The sequence below is a fragment of the Sphaerodactylus townsendi genome, linkage group LG11 (genome assembly GCF_021028975.2).
Source record: "Sphaerodactylus townsendi isolate TG3544 linkage group LG11, MPM_Stown_v2.3, whole genome shotgun sequence".
NCBI classification, from domain to species: Eukaryota; Metazoa; Chordata; class Lepidosauria; order Squamata; family Sphaerodactylidae; genus Sphaerodactylus; species Sphaerodactylus townsendi.
Window position 1 is genome coordinate 45,396,995 of NC_059435.1, and position 5,070 is coordinate 45,402,064.

The 5,070-nt window shown below is 41.9% G+C and overlaps 1 long non-coding RNA gene across 1 annotated transcript; it reads left to right on the forward strand.

Moving 5' to 3' along the window:
- The first annotated feature begins 2,277 nt into the window (after positions 1 to 2,277).
- Positions 2,278 to 3,678, forward strand: LOC125441022. Its single transcript, XR_007245777.1, has 2 exons — positions 2,278 to 2,620; positions 3,018 to 3,678. It is a non-coding gene; the product is annotated as an uncharacterized LOC125441022 (long non-coding RNA).
- The last annotated feature ends 1,392 nt before the right edge of the window (positions 3,679 to 5,070 follow it).

Here is a 5,070-nt window from a genome sequence, read left to right on the forward strand (position 1 = left end):
CTGTTCATTTCCACTGAATGTAGCACTTGATAACATGGCGTATGTCATTTACATATTATTGCATCAGTTGCCAAGCTGCTGCTTCTCTTGGTAGCTAAACATCTCCCTCTGCAAGGGAGAATTTTAATACCTCATGAAACTGAGATGATTTTTCCTCTTTGACTGAAATTTGGCAAGTTCAGATCCTTGAGGGAAGGGAGCACTTCCTAAGAATTTCCTCCCAGTTGGATGGGAGGGGTGAAGTTAAAGCCAGAAATGTGTTTCTTGTTGAAATAATTGGAATTGTAAAATTAATTGAATGTCTGAAATGATCAGTCTCATAACTAATTTATTGAAGCCAAATTATATTTTTAAATCAGGAAAACAAACCAAAAACAAACACAATTTTGTTGGTGTATACATCCTTATTCTCTTCTTTCTGGAGAACCATCTGACTGAACGAGGAGGCACAAATGAGTAAAATGTGCACTGAGATCATTGAGATTTACTCCAAAGTAAGTGGATTACGCTTTGGAATTCATCCAGGAAGCAACTCTATACATTGCTGTTTGTGCAATTTGATGTTAAGTGGCTGAATGACCACAAATATTTGAATAGTGCTTTATCAGTCCCTTCCTCAAGACAACAACATATCTAAAATGAACATTCTAGTTTTTGCATGCATTAATTGTACTAGTGGGGGTCAATCTGTTATTTATGTATCTCATGAATGTTGGGTTCCATGAACAATAACACCAGAATATTCTTCATACTTTAATGATTTCAAATGCTCCAGGGAAGATAGACACCACCCATTTTGTATACATCAGTCCTCTACTACTGGTCTGCAGCAGTTTTGTATCCAAGGAAGCAGCTAATAGTCAGTAATAACCTTTTATCAGTTAACCTAGAATAGCTTTTTCTAGAATAGCTATAAGAAGTATAATGTAATGGTCATACTGAGACACTCAGGTTCAACTCTCCGAAGCCATGAAACTCACAGAGACTTCTTAGAACTATATCATTCCAGTGTTGTCCCATCTATACTGACTCCCAAATTGTGTCTGGGCACAATTCAAGGTGCTGGACTTGACTTTCAAAGCCCTATCTGGTTTGGGCATAACTGAAAGACCACCTACTCCCTTATGAACCCATCTAACTGGTCATCTTTATTAGGTCCGTATGCCCATCTTTAAGTTTAGGTAAGTGGCAACCCAGAAAAGGATCTTTTTGGTCATGGTAACAAAGCACTGGAATTACCCAGGGAGAGCTGTCTGTCCCTTTAATTGCATAAAAGCTACCCAAAAAGCATAAGCAGACATTTTAAAAAAATTAGTACATTCATGAAACATCAGATGCACTGCCCAAATTTTCCCATATCATCCTTTGCCCCTTCATGACGTTACTAGATTTTGCCCTATCCTACAAGATTACTCTGTGATCTGCCACTCTTAGGGCCCTTCTGCACACGCAAAATAATGCATTTTCAAACCACTTTCACATCTGTTAGCAAGCGGATTTTGCCATTCCGCACAGCTTCAAAGAGCACTGAAAGTTTGAATGTTTGAAAGTGCATTATTCTGCATGTGCAGAATGAGCCTTAGCATCATATGGTACGCCCCTTCATCTTGAACTAGGTTTTACACTCTGCTAAAGTTACCTAGTAGTATCTCACATCCACGAGGAATGAAATGAGTACTATTTACCTTTTTCTGTTAATTAAAATATTTATACTCTGCCTTTTCTCTCAACTCAAGATATCTATGATCATTTTAAGTATTATCTTGCTCATATTGCTTTTTTGCCTCCGTCCTCTGCACTGCTTATAGCATTGCCCTGCCTTAGGCAGTTTGTTATTTGCAGCATCTTCTAATGTTAATCCTAAACCTGATATATTGGTTGTTCATGGTGATTGATTGCATTGGGGTTTTTTTCCTGCTTTTTCCTGCAATCCTCACTGTTTCATAATTCTGCAGTCCTGGTCGTATTGTGTTATTCACTGGATGTCTTGCACTTCCCGATACAATTTTTAAAATTATTCTGTGATTTGCCTCAACTCTCAGCAAGAAGGCAGGCTATTAAAAAAACAAAACACCTTTTAAAGTGTCTTGGCTCCTGTTTTATCCCGCACTACACTACACTACACTACACTAGGCATATATATTGGCAGGCTCATTGACACCAATGGTTACAAATACTTCACAGCCTACCAGAAGACGCTTCTCCCTTTTGCAGGGAATGCCACCAACCCACTATCTGCGAGGAGTCACGTCCCTCATCAAGAGCTATGGAATTAACCTCCCTCCCCACACACACCTGCTGAGGCGGTAAAATGGGCGGGCCGGCGAGCGGGGCTTGCACCTATTATCTCTCCGACTCATACCGTCGCGCCCAAGCACAAAAAAAACGCCCGACTCCATCTGGTGCCAAAGGCACACGCAGTCTAGGTTTCTCCCCTTCGGCCCCCCGGGAAACGCTCTTCCCTTCTTCCACTAAGGAGACAACCAGCCGCGAGCAAGAGCAGCTACGTGAGCCCCAGAAGCAAGCAAGCGCCTTCCGCGTGCACTGCATTGTTTACGCCGCCGCGGTTGCCAACGAGACCACCTCCCGCGACATGAACCAGGTTGCCCGGCCTGCCCAGGTGAGAGAGTTCGCAGCCATGCGAGGCGGAGCCCGCCCTGTGGGATGCTGCGCTGCCTTAATCGGAGAGGACCTGAGCACGGCCGGCAGCGGGAGAGGAGTTCAGCCGCTCGAGCAAAGAGCTCCGCCTTTCCATCATTTGCGTTGCCTCAGTGAGCCACAACCGGCGAAAGGGGGAGGGGGAGGGCTGCCGCAGCCATTTGTTCTTGTCGCCTGTTCATATGTGCAGGCCAATGAAAGGGGTAGAAACAGAGGCGTAGGCCAGTTTCCAGTGCTTGTATGAAAATCTACGTGCAAATGGAAAGCTGGCGTCACGGGGAAGGTCCTTCCGGTCTTGGTGCGCTTGTTTTCTGTTTGCTGTTTTGAGCACATTCCCGCGTGTGCTTTTCCAATTGCAGGTTTGAAATGGTGCTGATCTCTCTGCCGCCATAGAATCATAGAGTTGGAAGAGACCACAAGGGCCATCAAGTCCAACCCCCTGCAATGCAGGAACACACAATCAAAGTCTCTCTCTGCATTTTTCATTCTCCTGTATGTAGTCAAATTATAACCAAGCTGTCACCTCGGAAGCATTCATGGCTAATAGGAGAGCCAGTGTGGTGTAGTGGTTAAGAGCAGGCAGACTCTAATCTGGAGAAACAGGTTTGATTTCCCCATTCCTCCACATGAACGGCAGAGTGTTACCTGCTGGTGAACCAGATTTGCTTCTGCATTCTTGCATTTCTATTGGGTGATGATGTGCTAGTTGAACTCTCTCAGCCCCATCTATCTTACAAGGTGTCTTGTGGAGAGAGGAAGAGAAAGGAGCTTGTAAACTGCCTCGAGTCATTTTGCAGGAGAAAAAGGTGGGGAATACTACCAAATCCTTTTCTCAATTCATTGGCTATCCCTCCATCAATTTGTCTAACACTGATTTAATGGTGTCTTACCCAGGGGTCATCACTGCTTTTTGGAGCAATAAATTGTAAATGTTAAGCATATTTGTTTATTTGGGAGACAGATAAACTAAAACCAAGGCAGGGGACAAAATGAAACAACTGTATTGTGTTTTCCAAACAAGATTTAGTGAAGAAACCAGCAAAGAAAAAAGAATCAGAAAAAAGAAACCTTAAAGACAATTGGCATATCAAATATCTAACTACATTTCCCAGTTTTGTGTTTGAAGACAGTTTGAAGACAGTGGTATGTCTTTACGCAACTATCAGATTTCATGCCTGCCTGAAAGTTGTACCCAGTCACCTTTCTTTTGGGGGAAAAGGACCTACTTCAAGAGGTGTGCACTGGTTCTGTGGTGGAAGAAAGTTCTGTGTATATTTCCAGATCATACATTTGAATGTTGTTCCATGTGTTCTTGGCTTGAAGCAAGGGCTGAAAGTAACGAGACCTGAAATAACAAAGGACATCAATCAGTACATCACTCCCATTTGAGGGTGTGTAGGAAACCGGGTTCTTATTTGTTTGTCCTTTTTTGGAGGAGACTCCACATCTTTCAAGATTCATTCTGTGACGTTCTGCAATCAACAAAGTTAGATGTTGTTGTTGTCAGGTGTATATAAGAGTTGAATTTGGAAACTGAGTTGAAATCCCACTTTGGAAAATAAAACCCTAAACCTCCTCCAGTGCACTACTGATATGTTCATACAAAGGCAAGGGTTTTTTTCCAAGGTATGTCATAAAGACTGGAGATCATCTTACATTCACATACAAGTTAGAGTTATGTCCAGTAACAGCAAAAAGGTGTATAACATTTTTAGGAGACCATCTTACATTCAGGGTTGTTTTCTTTTGGAGTAAATACAGTAGTTTGCAACATGAAATGACTTGTTCTAACCATTGACATTTCTACATAAGTAATTTACAACGTATCTTTCTGCCAAATGCTGTGTTTTTTCTTTGATTTTTTGCATGTTTTTTCCTCCATTGAGTTCTTGAAACATTTTCTCTTCATTTTTCCTCCAATGTTTTTCTGAACACTTTAACTATGGCTGATTCTGCATGGGCCAAAAACAGCGGTGTGAAAACGGTGTGAAAACAGTATAAACCCTTTTACACCGTTTTAAACCCTTTTACACCATTTTCACACCATTTTCACACTGCTGTTTTTGGCCCATGCAGAATCAGCCTATGCTTTTTTAAAAAATCCATTACCAAGCCAACTTCCCTTGAGCATGTGATCACATTGAAATGGTTTTTATTTCACTACCCCAAGACATCTAGCTCGTATGCATGCCCCGTTCAGTTGACTGACCTCCCCTTCAGCCATTTTTTCTCTTCCCCCTTCACTGTTTTCAAAAACATTTTGTTCTGTTTGTCATATCAAATTAGTGATGTAATGTTAGAGCAGAGAACAATTTTGAAGTGGGGGCACAACCAGTATGACTTGTTTATTAAATCCTGTTGTTTGACATGTCCAGTACTCAAACACTGGGGGTTGTGTGTGTAAATGTGAAA